This window comes from Palaemon carinicauda, chromosome 11 (genome assembly GCF_036898095.1).
Source record: "Palaemon carinicauda isolate YSFRI2023 chromosome 11, ASM3689809v2, whole genome shotgun sequence".
In the NCBI taxonomy this organism is placed as follows: Eukaryota; Metazoa; Arthropoda; class Malacostraca; order Decapoda; family Palaemonidae; genus Palaemon; species Palaemon carinicauda.
In genome coordinates, this window is record NC_090735.1 from 10,886,645 (window position 1) to 10,908,778 (window position 22,134).

At 35.7% G+C, this 22,134-nt stretch overlaps 7 non-coding genes across 7 annotated transcripts; all 7 read right to left on the bottom strand.

Moving 5' to 3' along the window:
• Nucleotides 1-2,233: 2,233 nt before the first annotated feature.
• TRNAK-UUU (transfer RNA lysine (anticodon UUU)) lies at nt 2,234-2,306 on the bottom strand. Its single transcript has one exon. It is a non-coding gene; the product is annotated as a tRNA-Lys (tRNA).
• Nucleotides 2,307-5,272: 2,966 nt separating this feature from the next.
• TRNAK-UUU (transfer RNA lysine (anticodon UUU)) lies at nt 5,273-5,345 on the bottom strand. Its single transcript has one exon. It is a non-coding gene; the product is annotated as a tRNA-Lys (tRNA).
• Nucleotides 5,346-7,879: 2,534 nt separating this feature from the next.
• Nucleotides 7,880-7,952, bottom strand: TRNAK-UUU (transfer RNA lysine (anticodon UUU)). Its single transcript has one exon. It is a non-coding gene; the product is annotated as a tRNA-Lys (tRNA).
• Nucleotides 7,953-9,597: 1,645 nt separating this feature from the next.
• On the bottom strand, nt 9,598-9,670 carry TRNAK-UUU (transfer RNA lysine (anticodon UUU)). Its single transcript has one exon. It is a non-coding gene; the product is annotated as a tRNA-Lys (tRNA).
• A 6,573-nt stretch (nt 9,671-16,243) lies between these two features.
• TRNAK-UUU (transfer RNA lysine (anticodon UUU)) lies at nt 16,244-16,316 on the bottom strand. Its single transcript has one exon. It is a non-coding gene; the product is annotated as a tRNA-Lys (tRNA).
• Nucleotides 16,317-18,842: 2,526 nt separating this feature from the next.
• TRNAK-UUU (transfer RNA lysine (anticodon UUU)) lies at nt 18,843-18,915 on the bottom strand. Its single transcript has one exon. It is a non-coding gene; the product is annotated as a tRNA-Lys (tRNA).
• A 2,474-nt stretch (nt 18,916-21,389) lies between these two features.
• On the bottom strand, nt 21,390-21,462 carry TRNAK-UUU (transfer RNA lysine (anticodon UUU)). The gene has a single exon. It is a non-coding gene; the product is annotated as a tRNA-Lys (tRNA).
• Between the last annotated feature and the right edge of the window lie 672 nt (nt 21,463-22,134).

The window sequence follows — 22,134 nt, forward strand, 5'->3', positions numbered from 1 at the left end:
GGGGAGGTAATGATACATAACGTTATCTCTGGAACACTGACTCAGTTGGAAAAGGAGGATGCTATAATCAAAAGGGCTCCAACACGGGAAAACTATCCCAGTGAGGAAAGGAAATAAAGAAACACAAAACCTAAAAGAGAGGTAATGAATAATTAATATAAAATACTTTAAGAAAAGTAATACCATTTCAATAGATATTTTATATATAAACTATAAAGACACTCATATCAGCCGGTACAACATAAAACATCTAGTGCAAGTTTGCATTGTGGAAGTTCCAGCGTTTCAACTGACCAAGTAGGAATATCAATCTAAAATCTGGTCGTAGCAAGGATAACGCTTCTAGACTACTGTGTAGCATTGAGTCTTATGATGGAGAAGGCCTAAACATTAGAATCGACTGCATACCTACTACTACGAGAAGGATGGTACTGTCTGGGAAGATATGAAGGCAAAACATGATCAGCTATGAAAAACCTTATGCAACATGCATAAAGAACTAACTGATCATGGTGCTAGTGATTAATATCTAAATCAGGAACAAGAAATATAATAGACCACAAGTTTTTCTCAACCAAATCAGGAAGGGGAAAGATGTCTAAATATAGCTTTAGAGAGGAATGATAATCCCAAATTTTATTATGCTTAGTAATTAAGCCTCTTGTAACATTGGTAAACGAAGATGGAATTGTTTAAACTTTTTATCTTATCTTTCTATTTTGAGACTTTTCATAGTATGACCGAAAATCTCATGTACAGTTGGTCACAGGAAATCCTGGCACACCTCACTCTGACGTGGTAGGAGGTGCTGCACAGAGGAACGCTCAGCGCTGTAAGGGTGTGACATGCAGCCACTACCATCAGAACGAGGCGAGTCAGGAATGGCTGTTTCCAAGTACATATTCTCCTAACATCGATTTTGGCTCTTTGCTTATGTCTGGGAGATTCGAAGTTTACCATTAGATAGAATATAGTTAAACTACATATTCATGGCTTCAGGAGTAATCGTCTACCTACTGATCATTTACTGTTATTGGCTGTAGGTAGACAGGAATGCTAGTCTTTTTTTTCCAGAAATAACGACAGCCATTATAAAAATGGCATTAATAATTGTAAACCTACAACTATAATTTCCTTGTCCTAAAATAAAAATGTGCTGATATACAGTATAAATTCAATACAGATCTAACTACTGAATATTACAGAGTGATCAAGATACTAATGAGCAATTGACATTGATGTGGATAGAGATCATACTTTCTGGGGATGGAAAGTTGTGTTCTTCTATTAATATGCGTGGTAATTCTAGTAGCAAGGAAATTAGGGACCCTTTTCCTCACAATTTCTTCATTTTGGTGTTGAAAATGCCCCTTCTCCCAATTGTTACTAACTGGAACATTTTCTCAATTAGAAATAGTGTTTGTAATTAACGTCTATCTCTCTATCTAGGCGCCATGCCCCCGATGTGGGCTGTCAATTGCCTTCACTTGGTACTGTCTCTAACTGTATAAATTGTCCAGTTGTTACATTTTCATTTACATCCTCCAGTAAGCTGTCCAAAAACTTTTTCCTTTGCCGGCCTCTTGCTCTTCTCCCCTTTATTTTCCCCATAAGGCACAAAAGTTCGATCTTTTCTCTTATTACATGTCCGAGAAATTCCATCTGCCTCCTCCTATCACTTTTAGAAGTGATCTCTCCTGATTCACTCTTCTCAATATCTCCTCATTCGTTACTCTCTCAGTCCATGGGATCTTCAACATTCTTCTGTAAAACCACAATTCAGCTGCATTTATTCTATTTTTCAAGTTCTTTTCTAATATCCACATCTCTGAGCCACACTTACTTATGGCTCAGAGACGTAACTAACGTAAGTTTCTTATTAATGTGATTTAATTTAGACTCAATTTTAGTTATGGTGGAGTGTAATGCTTCTCCAGTATTGTTTGATGTTAATCAGCCAAAATGTCTTGAGTGTGACCGATTGAAAATTGCATTGACCTGGATTAAACTTTTTCTTATAACCACATAATATGATTCACTTTCAGTGGTCACTGATGAATAATGTTTTTGGAGTTATTCTGAGCATGACATGTGTAAGTTGCATTGTATGTTCTATACATTGTATTGTTCTCCGTGAGGTAATGTCCATATTTATAACCAGTTCACTAGGCTTAGTTATTTTACTTCATTGAAATTTGTTAAGACAACAGATAGTGAAACTTGAAAAGGTCATCGCCCGAACAGGGACTTGAACCCTGGACCCTCAGGTTAAAAGCCTGATGCTCTACCGACTGAGCTATCCGGGCTTGACTGACATAGCAAGGTAAAGAATATTTTATGCAAAAAATAAAATATTAGATTTATTACAAGAGTTATATCTAAATGCAGAAAATAATTGTCCCATGCACTACAAGGGTGTGGATATTCTATGCTCATTTTAGAAAGAAATTTATAGAAAATGAAGAAGCGGGAGGTAATGATACATAACTTTATCCCTGGAACAATGATTCAGTTGGAAAGGAGAATGCTATAATCAAAAGGGCTCTAACAAGGAAAAGTATCCCAGTGAGGAAATTAATTAAAGAAAGATAAACTACAAAAGAGGTAATGAATAATTAATATAAAATATTTTAAGAATAATAACAGCATTAAAATAATTTTATATATAAACTATAAAGTGAGACTCATGTCAGCAGCCAGTTCAGCATAAAAACATCAGATGCAAGTTTGATTTTTCAAGTTTCAACGCTGCAACAGCCTGATTAGAAAGATCATTCCCCTATCTGGACATAGCTGGAATAAAACTTCCAGAAAACTGTGTAGTATTGAGCGTAATGATAGAGAAGGCACGACTATTAGAATTAACTGCATACTAATATTACAAGCAGGTTGGTACTGTTTGGGAAGATCTGAATGCAAAGGATAGTCAGTTATGGAAAATCTAATGTAATATGTATAAAGAGCTAACTCAACGACGGTGCCAGAGAATCTCTACATCAGGAATAAGAAATCTAATAGACTGCAAGATCAGATAGACGAACAATAATCAAAATAAGACAGAATGTGATCATTAACACACTTCTTCAGAATAAATTGATCGCCCAAAACCTAAAAAGCTTTTCTCAATAAGCAAATCTTATTCGCAATTGAAGAAGAAACAAAGTGTCTCAAAAGTAAATTTGCTGCCCCGAATCCACCTAAAAAAAATAGTTAGAAAATATTATCAATGCCGAGACCTGAGATGTTGAGTAGCCACTGTCTTCGACATACTTATGCCATGGGCACAGTGTCTGGGAATATTTCAGTCGTAGCCATGAACTCCTGCGATGTAATTGGTAGTGAGTGTGATGAGTGTTCAGTATGGGTGAAGTACGTGTGATGTACTTGCTGCAGCAGAATAAATACACTGAAAAATCATGTAAATATCGTGCATTAGTACTAATGTCGTCCGGTCATTGTACTCCACGCCTACTTTTGCTGCAATTGCATCGTGCGGTGCATGCACGGACCACATACTTCTTTTAATTCTGTACGACAAACGTGCGTTGCTCGTACTTGTGACGCAAGTTACACACACGACCAATGTGCGGAGATCATGCCACAGAAAATCCTACAGCACGTAAGTTGCACGTAAGTCACACGTGCGTCCAGTCTGCGACTACAAATTTTCTTGACTGCCGCAGAACATTTTAGTGCAGCGATTGAAGATTCTGCGGCTGGTATACGGTGGCCAACGAGGTCCAAGACTGTTGCGTGCCCCTTGCGTCACACCCACGATTTCACACAAATTTTGCCCATATACTGGTAGTATGGCCAGTTGTGCCCACCGTATTACAATAATACTTTGAGTTTTGAGTTTAACTTCATGCCCCATAATTTTCACCATGCACTAATTTCAGCTAGATCTCTATTAAGCAGCCCTGAGACAGAATTGAAGCAAACAGAGTAGCATCATCTGCATATGCAACGAGCTTGATTTCTAGGCTAAACCACTTGTCATGTGGATATAGTATGAAAAGTAATGCGCCAAGAATACTACCCCGAGGAACACCAGATATGATATTCCTACACTCACAACTGTGCCATTTAACAACAACTTTTAGCAGTCTATTTATCAAAAATTCAATAATGATCCTAAGAAAAGGCCCACCTACTCCCAATTTTTTGAGTTTGAAAACAAGGGCCTCATGACTAACACGGTAAAAGGCAGCACTAAAATCAAGAAAATTCACAAAATTCACACGAACATCCTAACCACAATCAAAGAATTTCTGTACACTATTGGAGATCGTAGAGATAAATTTTGAAGCTGGTGAGCTTACAAAATATCATCCTCTTTAACAAATGAATCTAAAAGAAAGAAAAAAAAAGATGATTGATAATTACCACACTCATCCTAACACTCAATGAAGAGAAAATTCACTCTCAGATTTGATAAAACAAGATTAAGTATATTATTGGAGCCAGCCCGGCTCATTCATCCCTTGTACAATATCTTATTATCAGTTCATGCATGGTATAATTAGGAGGGTTGAATCCTTTTCGTTTCTTAAGTTAACTTCCAGTGCAAATGTATATATCAGTTACTGGTTAAATTCTGTATACTCAAAACCAACATCTATGAAGAGATTTTTAAATACCTTTCTTTTCACACTGAATGACTTTACCTTGTGAAGTTTTGGAGGACCTTTTATAGTTTCCCCAGAGTCTAACTTTGCGTTAACTAAAAAAAAAAAAATATTGTGAGACTAATGATAAATCCTTCCAATTCATGTCCATGATTTTTCTTTCAGTGGCTACTTTCCTTTTGGAAAGGGTAGAGAAGGGACTCTTTAGCTATGGTAAACAGCTCTTCTAGGAGAAGGACACTCCAGAATCAAACCATTGTTCTCTAGTCTTAGGTAGTGTCATAGCCTCTGTACCAAGGTCTTCTACTATCTTGGCTAGAGTTCTCTTGCTTGAAGGTACACTCAGGCACACTATTCTATTTGTTTCCTAATTTCCTTTCCTGTCGGGACTATTTTCCCTGTTGGAGCACTTGGGCTCATGGAATCCTAATTTTCCAGCTCAGGTTGTATATAAAAGTGTAATAATAATAAAAAATAATAATACACATCATATACAACGGTACGTTGTATTCCCAGGCAGTCGTGGTATCTGTCACAAGGAATACTGTTGATTGTGATACACAAGGTCTATAGCGTGTGAGGAGGGCTGTGGCGGGTGAGGGAGTTTATTCATACGAGATGACGACAATCTTTGAAAAGGTCATCGCCCGAACAGGGACTTGAACCCTGGACCCTTAGGTTAAAAGCCTAATGCTCTACCGACTGAGCTATCCGGGCTTGAGTACTGACATATGAAAATGACTCTTTGGAGTACAGAAAATACTCTGGATTTATTTCAGGAATTATAAATGCATGAGGTTGCTGTGAGCTATAGGCCCATGAGGAATAGCAACACAAATTCGAGACATTTGTAGATGAAGAATAGGAGGATGGATACTTACCCATAAATTCCTCCCTAATTTACCAAAGTACACACAAGAATCAGTATCACAAAAATTTCTGATAAAGAATTTTCATCTGTACAGTATTTTGCATAGAGATCCCCGATCTCTTCAACTATGAAAAAAAAATGACAAAATATCATAAAACCCATATATTCCTTCAAGTACAGCAATGCTTTACCTCCAAATAATATCCAAGAAGGACTTTACATTATCAGTTATAGATTTAATAAACGAGGAACTTGCAAAAAATTCTACTTAGTTAAAAAAATGCATCTCAAAAACACTGTAAAATATGATAATTACCACAGTCCTTCTGACAATGAAGAAAAAAAACTCACACTCTTATTATCTGGCTCTATGCATGCTAAAATTGCAAGGGTCCAACCCCTTTCTTTTTCTATCCTGAGTAACTGGGGATTAGGTTAATTCTTATAGTTATATTATCGGAGAATAAGAGGTGAAGCACATGAAAATGTTTACACACATCTACAGTATTGAACACTGGGTATAAGATCTCTAGGCTTGCATATCCATTGTATATCAATTACTAAAAAAGGAATCTAAAGTAAAATATATAAAAAATAGGTTAATTACAGACACTGCCTCTAATTGCAGAAAAATTTACAATTAGCAACAATTGAGTGAAGGGCATTTTTAGCACCAAAATGAAGACAATAGGAGGAATAGGGTCAATAATTTCTTTGCTACTAGAATTACCCCGTCTATTAATAGCAGACATAAACATTCCTGTCTAACACCAGAAAGTGTGATCTCTATGCCCAGCAATAATATTTGCTCATTAGTATCTTGAGCATTTCTATAATACTCAATAGGTAGATCACTATTCAATCTGTATATTAGCACAATTTTGTTTTACGACAAGAACAGTATTAAATTAAATTTAGAAGTATCACTGCCATTTTAGTACGGGCTGTCCCAACTATCTATAAAAAAAAAAAGAAAAAAAAAAGTGTTCCTGTCTACCTACTGCTAATGACGATAAATGAACTGTAGGTAAACCACTAGTCCTAATGCCCAAGTCACCAATATGCGGCCTATTGGCCGTGATTGTTGTAATGACCAAATTTAGCTCATTAAAACGTAACAAGGACGTGTTAATGACAAAATCTCTAGCAATTGCCAGACTTGGCCACTGTATTGCGAAGTTATGGCCAGTTATGTCCCATGCACCATTATAATAGCATTGGTGTATGTCCGCAAACACATAAGGGTCCATTCTCGCCAACCATCATTTGTTGCCATGTTATGGCAGCGGTCGCTGTAACTGTAACGGCACCATGGTGTTGCATGACATTATGAACTGTCTTCCATGTGATGCCATTGGTCACCATGTGGTGGCACAAGCCGTGCATTAACATGGCAACGGTTACGGTTGTGCAACGTGTCATTATGGTTACATGGTACTGTTTGATGGAAACATCATTTGACAATGCACCTCCCCAACCTTCGCCAAGGAAAGCAGGGTGATCCAGCTGATATCATAGTCATGAATAGGCCATATGGTTACATAAGTACATCACCTCATGACAAGTTTTCTAATGAAGTCATGTACCACCATGGTGAGTGATATCATGGTGGTGCAAACAGCTGACTTTATTTTACAGGAGCCACAGGAGATTGGGGGCAACTATTGCCAAAACTACCCCTTACGACGATCATAGACTTCTCCGCATATATGTGACTCAGGCATGATACTATGATTATGTAATTTAACAATATTTTATCTAATGGTAAACCTTCGAATCTTACAGACACAAGAAAAACACCCAAGTCGATTTTTTTTTTAAATGTAAAAGATGAGATTTGTGGCATACACTATGAAAAGCTGACAAAAGCAAACATAGAAAAAGTGTAACCAATTACATTGTCAATTCCCAATATTTTATCAGAGGCTATCCATAATTACTTAGCATCATAAGCCTGGGGATTGCCATTTTTCTCTAAATATATATTTACACACCTTTCTATTTCACTCTAGTGATAATCCTACCGAGCGAAGCCTGAAGTAGTTTAACGTTTCTGCAGTCTTGTTTGGGGTTAATTCTAAGTATGAGTGGAAATTGATTTGACTTGGATTAAACATTTCTTGATACCCCCATATGACTAATTTCCAAAGGTCACTCATGAATAATAAAAAAAAAACAAGGAAATTTTACTTTTGGAGTTATTATGCGCATGATATGACTGTATAAGCTGCTTATATTCTATATTGCGTGTTGTTTGTGAGGTACTGTCATGTATGGAGAAGGGTGGGATGTCTATTTTTATATACTGCCCATAAGGCTTAGTTGTTTTACTTCATTGAAATTTCTTTAGATAAGAGATGATGAAACTTGAAAAGGTCATCGCCCGAACAGGGACTTGAACCCTGGACCCTTAGGTTAAAAGCCTAATGCTCTACCGACTGAGCTATCCGGGCTTGAAGTTCCCATAATGTAAGTCAGCATTTGAAGTAGATAACTGAACAATGGCCATCCAATCTGTCACTACAAACAAGATTCCTTATCAATCTCAAAAGTCAAAACCCAACCAGCCTCTTCCTCCAACTCCAATGAAACGACAATCTAAAGAATATTTCAAGTAAAAAAAAGTAAAAATAAGAAATTAGTAAGAGACTTGTTACACGCACTAGAGAATTGTAAATTCTAAAGATAGTGAGCTTACAAAAAATTGTGCTCTTTATTTATAAAATGCACATCTTAGAAAAGCTGTTATATATGATCATTCCCACACTCGATGAAGAAAAAACTTACGCTCAGATTAAACATGATTAACTGTAAAAGTGGTGGCAGCCCTGGTCATTCTTCTCTTTTACAATATCTTATTGTCTGTCTCTACACAAGCTATACTTTCAAGGGTCAAACATTTTCTTTTCTCTCTGGAGTAAATGGAGATTAGTTTGATTTTTATACTTATATAATAGAGAAAAGGAGGTGAAGAACATGAAAATGTTTCCATCCAGGCAAAGTCTTGAACACTGGTGCCTATGCCCTTAAGGTTTGAGTATCCATAACTAAAGGGGCCATAATTTCCTCACTCCTACAACTATTAAAGTCAGCCATGAACATTTTTTTCCAACCCCAGAAAGTAAGATCTCACCCACTTTAATGTCATTTGCTCATTAATACCTTCAGTATTTCTGTAATACTCATTAGGTAGACCTTTATTGAATTTGTATATCTATACATTTTTGTTTCACGACAAAGAAATTATATTATTAGATTTAGAAGTATCACTGCCATTTTAGTAAAGGCTGTCCCAGTCTTCTGGAAAAAAAAAACTAACATTCCTGTCTACCTACACCCAATAACAGTAAATGATCAGTAGGTAAACGATTACTCCGGAAGCCATGAATATATAGTCTGACTATACTCTATCTAATAGTAAAGCTTCGAATCTCACATGCAAAATTAAAGGGCCAAACTCATTGTTAGGAGAATGTGTACTTAGAAAAGAGCCATTCCTGGCATAGCTTGCTCTCACGTAGTGGCTGAATGTCACACCCTCACAGGATGGAGCGTTCCTGTGTGCAATCCTGCCCACCATGTCAGAGTGAGGTGTGCCTGGATTTCCTGTGTCCAATTGTACATGAGGATATTTTTTGGCATACACCATGAAAAATCGCTAAAAAAGCTATCCATAATTATTTAACACCATAAAACTGGGGGCTGCCACTCTCTAAATCTTCAACTAGACATCTTTTCACTCCACTCTTTCCATAATTTTACCAAGCGAAGTTGGAATTTAATGTTTCTCCAGTTCTTTTGGTGTTAATTAGCCAAAAAATCCTGAGAATGATTGAGATGAAATTGGTTTGACTTGCATTAAACGTTTTCTGAGAACCTCATATGATTAATCCAGTGGTCACTGATGAACCATTATTTTTTCAGGAGTTATTCTGAGATTGACATGTGTAAGTTGCATAATGTTCTTCACAACGTGACGTCTGTGAGATGCTCTCATGTATAGAGAATATGGGGTGCGCCCATTTCCTTATACCATTCAGTTGTTTAACTTCACTGAAATTTGTTTAGACAACAGATGATGAAACTTGAAAAGGTCATCGCCCGAACAGGGACTTGAACCCTGGACCCTTAGGTTAAAAGCCTAATGCTCTACCGACTGAGCTATCCGGGCTTGAACCACAAGATGAGCTGAAGCATATTTCAAAAACAATATAAAGAACAGACTTATAACAAGCGCGGTATCTAAATGCACAAAGAAGAGTTACCATATACAGTACACTATAATACTGTGGAAAATTTTTTATCGTTTTAGAAAAAAAAATATAGAAAATTAAGAAATGGGAGGATAATGATCCATAACTTTATCTCAAAAGATATAACTTGAATTATCAAGGTACAAACAATACTCCCTCGCCAAAGCTAAATACCAGCATTCAAATCTCGCACCAGAGTATGTATTCACTTGGTCAATTTATATATTACTAGAGGAGAGCATTTTCCAGTGATACTTAGAGATTCTCAAAGTTATTTTGATATGAGAGAGAGAGAGAGAGAGAGAGAGAGAGAGAGAGAGAGAGAGAGAGAGAGAGAGAGAGAGAGAGAGAGAGAGAGTCAAAGTCAAAAACCTTTATTCCATTATAAAATGGTTATTCTGTTACATAACAATATAAATTATTTACAAAAAATTCACAATAATTGGATTGTAAAAATCCAGTCTATATATACATTCAAGTAAAATTCAAAAAATATTGCTTAAGTTTCTTTTTGAATAAATCAGAACTAACATTTATACATTTTCTTATTTCCAGAGGTAGTTTATTCCAGCAAGCTGGTTATTGCCATTGAGCGTGAACCAAAATCCGTTCGATAGCTGTCTACATATAGATTTTCATTCTGTCTGGTTAATGCATTCCTACAATTACCAACTGTAGGAAATGTGTTTAGACAGTTGGGATATTCTTTTCTCAAACTTTTAAAAACAAAAACACAAACATCGTACATACACTTTTCTTTAATTTTATCCACTTTAATTGCTGGAGGGTTGGGGTGATGTGATCGTGTTTTTTCACCCCAATAACGGCTACTCTACCTACAAAGTTTTGGATTTTTTTAGCTTTTTCCATGTGCATATCATTAGTTAGCCCCCATATCTTAATACAGTAGTTTATTACACTCAAGACCAGACTTTCCACAATCAAAGCTCGAGTAGTATCATCAAAGTAATCTTTTACGTCAATGTGAGTACTGAATGTCATGTACCTGTCCATGTGTAGACCTAGATTTTTCACATGTTGACTTGTCTTTACTTCATCACCATCGCATTTTATTACAATGTCATCTAGAATTTTGCTAATATACTGTGAGCTACCCACAAACATGCACTGTTTTGGTGGCATTTAATAATAGCTTTTTTCTTAGAAACTATTTCTTAATTTTGAGCAAGGCATCTAGATTTTCTATTTGATCAGCCAAAAGAACTTGGGTGTCATCAGCATATTGAATTAGCAGGCAGTTTTCTATGTATTTAATCATGTCATTAACGTAGACTAAAAACAGAATTGGACCTACGACAGATCCCTGTGGGACCCCAAAAATTCAACCTTTTCAATGCAAGAATTTACGTCTCCTAATCTAACTACCTGACTTCTATCCTTCAAGTAATCCTGAAACCAGAACGTATCAATGTAATGTTCCTTAAGAGATTTACACAATTCATCATGGTTGACACTATCCAATGCCTTTGATAGGTCACTAGTTACCAATTAGAGAAGTGGAAGTTTTACACAAACATTTCGAGTGAAGAACTTTTCCTTAAAGGCAATCTACAATGTACTAAGAGATTCTGGACGTTTTAAAGCACGACAAAACTATTGTGTAATCCACAGATACTCGTAAACACAGTTATGCTTTACATTCATTTATTTGTAAATGAGGATTGAGTAATAATCATGTGAAAAGAGAATCCCAAATTCCATTTGGTAGACAAAATGCATTTCCAAAAAACGGGAAAGATTAATTGCCAGGTATTCACAGAAGTAATGCATTCTTAATTCTCGTAGTGTCCAAGTGGTCCTCTTCATTCATATCCAACACTGTTTTCATTAACTTTTTCGAAGAAAGGTAAACCTGGAAAGGTCAATAACCTTCTTTTTCACAATAGAGTCACTGTAGCACAGATTTATTTTTAAAATAATCAATTTGTTAATAGACGGCGATACTCATAGAAACCGTAGCGCCCAGAAAGGATCTTAAGCCTTGGACGAGTCATCAATGTCTGACTATTCAAAAGTGAAAATGATGGACAATTGTACCCTATAAAGTTAGATTAGTTAATAGAAGTAAAGAGAGATGTTAAAAAGTGGATAGAGACAGAAATTGTCGGGGGTTATTCAGGGTAAAGGAAGGAAACTCAGGCATTAAGATGTCATTAAAAATTGAAAAAAGAAAGAACAGGAGCTCTTACAAATGCTTTGAGTCTATCAACCAGTGTTGAAGTTGACCCTCACAGCTGCAGTCTTTCATTTGTGAAGTGAGCTCGTGTCAAGAAAGTTGTAATTGCTGTAAGGGCTATTGTACGAGTTTTTATTTAATTATGAGTTAATGTCCAGGTTTTATGAGAAAGATTAATTGAGAGCCAGACAACAGTTTGAACGATTAAAGGTGATAAAGGCTGCTTGAGGATATTTACAAGTTTACACAGCATTTTCTATGAGCTTAGAATAACCAGATGTGAATTACATGTGAATGTCAGGCAGAACCTGTCCATGTCCAGAACACCTGATTGTCCATGGCCATCGCTGCACAAAGAAGAACAGGAGCTCTTACGAATGCTTTGAGTCTATCAACCAGTGTTGAAGTTGACCCTCACAGCTAAGGAAGTGGGAAGTCAAGCTGCAGTCTTTCATTTGTGAAGAAGCAGGGGTAATGAGCTCGTGTCAAAAATGTTGTAATTGCTGTAAGGGCTATTGTACGAATTTCTATTTAATCATAATTTGCCAAATCCATTCAATCGTGAGTTTTACCAACATCTGCTGAATACATATTCAGAAATTATATTTATTATTGGTGTGAAATGAATAACAGCTACTGGAATGTATAAGATTTAAACCTAACTAAAGGCCACCTAAATACAAACAAGCTTTGAATCTGAAGAACAAACATATCGAGGTGGACGATTTAGAAACGGTTAACATTTATTAACTATAAGAACTAGCTATAGCTCCTCGCTGGTGAATTATAACATAATTCCCTAAAAGATGTTACACATAGAAATCATCCAAGGGTAGCATTACAATAATCTATAAACAATGCCTGATGTTACATTGGAGTCCATAAATGAACATTACATTAAGATGTACTTTTCACTTACGAAAAATTTACACAAGTCAACTAGCATTACAATAATCTATAAACAATGCCTGATGTTACATCGGAGTCCATAAATGAACCTTACATTAAGATGTACTTTTCACTTACGAAAAATTTACACAAGTCAACTCATAATGTGAACATTACACTAAGATCTACCTTAAAAAGTTTTACAACACGCAATGTGTCATTCAGATCTGACTATTCCAAAGTGAAATGGAAAGTCTAAATCGTAAAGGAAATTTCCCGCTCAATATTTTGGACATTTTTAAAAGATGGAAAAATGGGGATGGACAAAGGCATATATATTCATTTCTCAATCTATGACTAAGTGTATTGAAAACAGACAGGCGCCTCACTTTATCTGCAGAGGATTTATCCAGAGACCGTGCTTCCCTGAAGTCAATAATTATGTTGGTGTGCAATTTCCCAGATGTACACGGTGAAATAGCATGCATGAAATTTAACGATATTTTATATAATCTTTAAAGTTTAAAATCATACATGGTATAAGTATAAAGATGATGTCGATTTGATGAGAATGTAAAAGAGAAAATTTAGACATACTAAAATAGCCACCAAAAAAAGAATAAGCACAAAAAAGTATAAGCAATTCCATTTTAGAATATGAAAATTATAGGATCTGAATGTATAGAAAATATCCCTGTTAATTTCATGGACGAATGCATCTCAGTTAATACTAAGTTTTGTGTAATATATATATATTGAAATAAGTTCTTAACATCATAAATTGGGCCTCCACATTCTCCTCTTTAATCTTTTCCTATATATTTATATTTCTTCTTCACGCTTTTCATAATAATCTCAACGAAGTTAGTGTACTGTTTCTTCAAGGTCTGGTTCTCTATTTTGTATGATAAAAAGTGTTCTTATCTACTTATTATCAACAGAAGAAAGTGATCAGCTGCTGTTACGGTCAGCTATTACACAACATACATTATGTAAAATCTACTTCACTGTTTTACTCTCTTAATAATTGATAACAGGAAAAATAGAAAAACAGTAACAGTAATAGAAAATAATAGCCAGCAAACATTAATAATAACTATATTTAAGATTAAATATTTCAAAAGATTCATAAAACACTTAAAGTTCACCAATTTAATACTAATTTACAGAAAAACAGCCTAATACAGGCCTGAAGTCTATAAGTCTCTATGATTTTTTGAGATGCAAATGAAGGCAGGATCAACGACCTACGAAGGTTAAACAACATGATAAGGCCCGGTCACACCGCACCGAACGTTGCTGGAGCATTCCTTGAACGGTAGGGAGGTGGACCAAACCCTCGAAAATTTGATTTAACGTTTTTACGTTCGGTCTTTATTAGGCTGCTGAACGTAGCAAATCCTCGCATATTTCCTGAGTTTTCTTACACCTCTATTATGGAAGTTGCTAATTTATGCAATAAGGGTAGTGGTATACAGGATGTCGAAAAGTTTCAGTCGTCTTTTTTTTTTTTTTAATAAACTTAAAAAAAAAAACCCGTAATTTTAATTAAGATACAGCGACCGTATTTTTTACCCTACTTAGTTATTATCTTTTACAGGTTGGTGACTGTAATATCACTCCGCTACGCTTTTCGACATCCTGTATACCAATACCCTTATTGCATAAATTAGCAACTTCCATAATAGAGGTGTAAGAAAACTCAGAAAATATGCGAGGATTTGCTACGTTCAGCAGCCTAATAAAGACCGAACGTAAAAACGTTAAATTAAATTTTCGAGCGTTTGGTCCACCTCCCTACCGTTCAAGGAACGCGCCAGCAACGTTCGGGCGGTGTGACCGGACCTTTAGAACCAAGTTTCGAGGTAAAAATAATACTCAGGAACACAGCTTCTAATGATATTCGATCTTCTGAGAATTCCTTACGCTCTAAATATTGTAACGTCGTAAATAAAATAAAAAGGTAGTATCATACCAGATGTCACAAAATATGTATCCACAATTGTATCCTTAACCTGCCAATGGCTAAATCGAGTCTCTCCTAAAATCCCGCTTATCATCGTGGCCACCGAGTTTAGAATACGCACACTAGGACATGGACCCCTTTCATAACTAGTCCAAACAATAAAGCCAATTTTGTTATGGTTACTACTGTCAGAAGTAATATAGTAATAACAGGATTTACGTCTTATTGTCATCTATCTACTCTCAGTGGCCACGGTATCATCCTCTATTTATACCTGAAACTATTGTCTCGAATGTTCCTGATCGTACATGACAAACTAGCATGCAATATGCCAAGCTGGATACGTCAAAAAGTTACGAGAAATATCCAGAAGCTTTTGTTCTAGAATACAATAAAATCTTTGAGTAACAAATCATTGCAATTTTTAAAACTTAACATTAACATTTAATATGTAAAAATAACCTTCTTCACAGGCCCTATAAAATAATATACATAAAATTTAATCTACATTTATAACATTTGGTAAACCACTATTCCTAAAACTGTAGATTTGGTATTTGTCTTCATCCCACTAGACTTATCACCAACAAACATTATAGTGCTAAGTTTGTACTAACTAACACTATGGTACTAGATTTGTCACTAGCAACCCCTACGGCTCTTTCCGTATCATCAACAAACACTATGGTACTAGATTTGTCACTAGCAACCCCTACGGCTCTTTCCGTATCATCAACAAACACTATGGTACTAGATTTGTCACTAACAACCCCTACGGCTCTTTCCGTATCATCAACAAACACTATGGTACTAGATTTGTCACTAGCAACCCCTACGGCTCTTTCCGTATCATCAACAAACACTATGGTACTAGGTTTGTCACTAGCAACCCCTATGACTCTTCTCATATCATGGTAAGTATAAAAGTAACACACACTACTAAAACCCACCTAAAAGAAGAAAATCTCAGTATAAATAATTTCCATTTGAGTTTAGAATTTTACAATATACAGTAAATGCCAAAAAGCCTATCCCTTAGTTAACTTCCAGAGCAAATGTATGCCAATTACTGCTCATATTCTGTATAATCAAAATCAACAGGATGAAGTCTTATTATCATAAAACTATGCTTCTACCATACTTCAAAGAAGCGATATTCAAACACCTTTCCCACACTGAATGACTTTACCAAGGGAAGCTGGAGGAGTTTATGATGTTTTTCTAACTTTCTGTTAATTACGCAAAACTCTCAAGTATGGATGTATTACTTTGGGAAAAAAAGTTTCCTTTAAATCATGTTACGAGCCTAATTGTGAATCCTTACAATTCAAGACCATGACTTTTGTTTTAAGGTTTCGGTGTACGTTTTGGCACGTGTTGTGGGGAGGGGGGGAGCGAGGGAGTCTATTGATACGAGATAATAATCCTAGAAAAGGTCATCGCCCGAACAGGGACTTGAACCCTGGACCCTTAGGTTAAAAGCCTAATGCTCTACCGACTGAGCTATCCGGGCTTAGGAAATGCCTTACGAAAATGACACTTTAAATTAAAAAAAATAACTTTAGATTTATTTCAGTAACTATATCCAAATGCATGAGACTGAGCTATGAGCTATAAGACTATGAATAATACCTACACAAATTGGAGAAAAATCTGTAGAAGGTGAAGAACAAGAGAGGATCATTAACCCAAAATTCCTTTCTGAAACAAATCTGTCAAGGTACAGACAAGACACCGTATAGCAGAAATTAATAATGAAGAACTTCCATTTTAAACATTCTATTTTGCACAGAGACCCTCGATCTTTTCAAGTACAAGAAAACTCTTGTACTCTCCTACAACCCATATTTTTAAGTACAGCAATGCTTTACGTTCATAAAATTTCTAAGGACTCCAGAATAACAATTAGTTAGAGAATTATAAATCTTAAAAGATGTTACACTCACAAAAATTATCCACTTTATTTACAAAATTTATCTAAAAAACCTTAAAAGATGATATTTACTACACTCATCTTGATACTCAATGAAGAAACAATTTTGCTCAGATTAAAAAAGATTAACTGTGCAGTGGGGCTGGACTGGCTCATTCACCTCTAGTACATTATCTTTGTATTTACCTCTACACAAGCTTGGAAAGGTCAAATTGGTTTATTTTTTCTCAAGTCACTAAAGAGTAGTTTAATTTCTATAGTAATATATCAGAAAATAGGAATTGAAGAACATGAAAACGTTTACACCCACAGTGTTGAACACTGACACATAAGCTCTCCAGGCTTGAATATCCATAACTAAAAGGGAGTCCAAAGCAATACAAATTAAAAAAAATAAAAATCAGCTAATTACAGGCACTATCTCTGATTGGAATAAAGTGGGTGAAGGACATTTTCAGCACCAAAATATAAAATAGGAGGAGAAGAGTCCATAACTTTCTCGCTCCTTTAATTAAAACGTCTATTTATAGCAAACATCAATGCCATTTGCTTATTAGTATCCTGATCACTCTCTAATGCTCATTAGGTAGATCTATATTTAAATTGTATATTTGCAAAGTTTTGTTTCACAACAAGGAAATTATAGTATTAGATTTAGAAGTATCACTGCCATTTTAGTAAAAGCTTTCCCAATTTTCTGAAAGTAAAGTGTTACTGTCTACCTACTGCCAATGACAATAATTGATCTGTAGGCAAACTAAAACTCTTAAAGCCCGAGTCAATTGCATGCGATCTAAGGCCACAATTGTTATAACCGGCAAAATTTAGCTAATTGCGATGTAACAACGATGAAATAATGACAAAATCACAAACAATCACCATGTTTTGCCACAGCATCGTGAGGTTGTAGCCCACTAAGTCCCAAGCCCCATGAAGATGGCGTAGTTTTATATCTGCAAGACCTACACTGGTTCGCACCATCCATCATTTGTTGCCATGTTTAGGAGAGTCTCACTATAATGGCACTCTGGTGTCGCATGACGTTATGAAGCGTCTCCCAGGCAGCGCTACTGGTCACCACGTGATGCAAGCCAAGCATTCCTATGGCGTAGGTCACCACATTTGTGGTTGAGTGACAAAAGCTGCTACTGTGACATGTACTGTTTAACCGAAAAATGACTTGACAATGCAACCCTGTGAGTATCACTAAGTAAAGAAGTGCGTTCTAGTCAAGATCACCACTATGCCATATGATTACATATGTACATCACCTCATAACAATTCTCCTAATGAAGTCGCATACTCCTATGGCGACTGATGTCATAATGGCGCACACAGCCAACATTTTGTACCACCACAGCCACACGATTGAAGGCAACTATTTCCAAAATTACCCGTTATGACGACCGTGGACTTAGATTGCATATGACTAGGGCATAAAGCCATGAAGTGTACAGTTTGACCACGCTCTAGCTGAAAGCCAAGCTTCGAATTTCTCAGGCATAAGCAACTGATCTAAGTCGATCTTAAGAGAACGTAGATGCGGAGATTTTTGCCATACACTATGAAAAGCTGCCAAAAAGAGACACAAGATAAATAAGTATAAACAATTTTATTTTCAATACCAAATATTACACGAGAAGCTATCCACAATTACTTAGCATCATAAAACTGGGGATTGCCATTATTCTCTAAATATAAATTTACAAACTTTTCTTCTTCACTCTTTTCATAATTTTACCCAGCTAAGGTGATGGAGTTTAATGTTTCTCCAGCCTTATTAGGGGTTAATTAGCCAAAAAGTCTAAAGTATGAATAAGTGGAAATTAATTTGACTTTGACTAAACTTTTCTGATACCTCCATAATATGAATAATCTCCAGTCACCGATAAATAATAAAACATTTATGGACACTTTTCTTTTGATATTATTCTGAGCATAACATGTGTATTTGTATATTTTCTATAAAGCATATTGTGTTTAGAGAGATACTGTCATGTGTGGAGAAGCTATGGTGCCCATTTCTATATTCTGTCCATACGGCTTAGTTGTTTTACCTCATTGAAATTTCTTTAGACAACAGATGATGATACTTGAAAAGGTCATCGCCCGAACAGGGACTTGAACCCTGGACCCTTAGGTTAAAAGCCTAATGCTCTACCGACTGAGCTATCCGGGCTTGGGAACTGACAAGCTCTGGATTTTTATTTCAGGAACTATATCTAAATGCATGAGAATAGGCGAGGATAATAACCCATAACTTACTCTCTGAAACAATGACCTATCATTCAGTCAAGGTACAGACAAGACACCGAATTCCAGAAAATCTTAATGAAGAACTTCCATCTAAATATTCTATTTTTGCACAGACACCATCGATCTCTTCAAGTTCAAGAAAACTCTTATACTCTCATACAACCTATAAACTTTTTTTTATTAAGTATAGCTAAGCTTTTCATTCATAAAATTTCAAAGAAGGACTTCACAATAACCATAAGCTAGAGAATTATAAATCTTAAAGGTGGTAAGCTTACAAAAATGATCCTCTTTATTTATAAAATTCACCTAAACAAACCTTAAAAGACAATAATTACTATGCTTATCCTGGCACTTAATGAAGAAAAAACAAGAGCTTAGATTAAATAGATTAACTGTATTAGTCAGGCTAGATTGAGTCATTCATCTCTAGTACATTATCTTTGTATTTGTCTCTATAAATGCGTGGAAAGGTCAAATCGGTTTATTTTTTTCTCTATAGTCACTGAAGAGTAATCTTATTTCTTTAGTAATTAGGTCAGGAAATAGGAGTTGAAGAACATGAAAACATTTAAACACAGAGACTTGAACGCTAACCCATATGCTTTACAGGCTTGAATATCCATAACTAAAAGGGAGTCTAAAGTAATAGAAATAAAAAAAAAAAAATTGACTAATTACGGGCACTATATGCAATCGGAAAAAAGGTTAAAATTAGGAACAGGTGGGTGGAACACATTTTCTGCGCCAATATAAAAAAAATAGAGGGGTCCATAACTTTCTCACCACTAGAATCACCACGTCTATTTATAGCAAATATCAATGTCAATTGCTCATTAGTTTATTAAGCACTCAGTAATGCTTAATAGGTAGATAGATATTGAATTTGAATATTAGTTAATTTTTGTTTCACAAGGAAATTATAGTATTACATTTAGAAGTATCACTGCCCTTTTAGTAAAGGCTGTTCCAATTTTCTGAAAGAGAAGTGTTCGTGTCTATCTACTGCCAATGACAATAACTGATCTTTAGGCAAACCACTACTCTGAAAGCCCCAGTCAATTACATGCAATCTAAGGCCACAATTGTTATAACCGGCAAAATTTAGCTAATTGCGACGTAACAATGATGTATTAATGACACAATCACAAATAATCACCATGTCTTGCCACAGTATCCTGAGGTTGTGTCCCATTAGGTCCTATGCTTCATGAAGATGGCGTAGTTTTATGTCTGCAAAGACCTACACGGTCTGTTCGCGCCATCAGTCCTTTGCTGCCATGTTAAGGAAAGTGTCGCTCTAATGGCACTCTGGTGTCACATGACGTTATGAAGTGTCTTCTAGGCAGCTCCACTGATCACCATGTGGCGTAAGCTGTGCATTCCTATGCTATTAGTCACCATATTTGAAGTTGTGCAACAAAAGTTGCTACTGTAACATGGTACTGTTTAACGGAAACGATGACTTGACTATGCAACCCCGTAAGTATCACCATGTAAAGAAGGGTGTTTCAGCCAGGATCATCACTACGAATACGTCGTATGATTACATAAACTACATCACCTCATAACAATTCACCTAATGATGCCGCATACGCTTAATGCGACTGATATCATAGAGGTGCAAACAGCTGACCTTTTTTTTCTGCCAGAGCCATACAATTGAAGGCAACTATAACCAGAATTGCCCGTTATGATGATTGTGGACTTAGATTGCATTTGACTAAGGCATAAAACCATGACTATGCAGTTTGACCATATTCTAGCTAAAGGCAAAGCTTCGAATTTCTCAGGCATAAGCAACTGATCTAAATCGATCTTAAGAGAACGTAAATGAGGAGATTTTTGCCATACACTATGAAAAGCTGCCAAAAAGAGAGACAAGATAAAAAAGTATAAACAATTCCATTTTCAAAACCAACTATCATAAGAGAAGCTATCCATAATTACTTAGCATCATAAAACTGGGGATTGCCATTATTCTCTAAATCTATATTTACACCTTTCTTCTTCACTCTTTTCATAATTTTACCCAGCTAAGGAGATGGAATTTAATGCTTCTCCAGTCTTGTTTGGGGTTAATTTATCCAAAAAAATTTAAGTATGAATGAGTTCAAATTGATATGACTTAGACTAAACATTTTCTGATACCTCCATAATATGAACAATTTCCAGTGGTCATTGATGAGTAATTAAAAATTTTTCAACATTTTTCTTTTGATACTATTCTTAGCATGACATGTGTAATTACATATCTTCTATAATGCATATTGTTGTTTGAAAGATACTGTCATGTGTGGAGAAGGTAATGGTGCCTATATTTATATCCTGTCCGTAAGTTGTTTTACCTCATTGAAATTTCTTTAGATAACAGACGATGAAACTTGAAAAGGTGATCGCCCGAACAGGGACTTGAACCCTGGACCCTTAGGTTAAAAGCCTAATGCTCTACCGACTGAGCTATCCGGGCTTGGGAAATGACAAATCAAAACAACTCTTTTTAATTGTAAAAAAATGCTCTAGATTTTTATTTCAGGAACTATATCTAAATGTATGAGAATAGGAGAGGATAATTACCCATAACTTACTCTGTGAAACAATGACCTATCATTCAGTCAAGGTACAGACAAGACACCAAATACTAGAAAATCTTAATGAAGAATTTCCATCTAAACATTCTAACTCTTCAAGTTCAAGAAAACTCTTATACTATCATACAATCTATAAACTTTTCAGTACAGCAATGCTTTACATTCATAAAATTTCTAAGGAATCCACAACAATAATTAGCTAAAGAAATATAAATCTGAAAGATGGTAAGTTTACAAAAACTATCCTCTTTATTTATAAAATTCACCTCAAAAAACCTTAAAATATTATATCTACTACACTCATCCAGATACACAATGAAGAAAAAACTTATTCTCAGATTTAACAAGATTAACTGCATTAGTGGGGCTGTACTGGCTCATTCATCTCTGGTACACCCAGCAACAAAACCGGTGTCGCCTGGCCAGACCTGACTTGGATACATCATGCCCTTCTTGCCTGGAAAGGTGGCCTGACGTTTAAACAACCATGGCATCGTTAGGATGGTTCGAAAGTGAGGAGGAGGGAAATTACCGATATCAGTCAAAGAAGG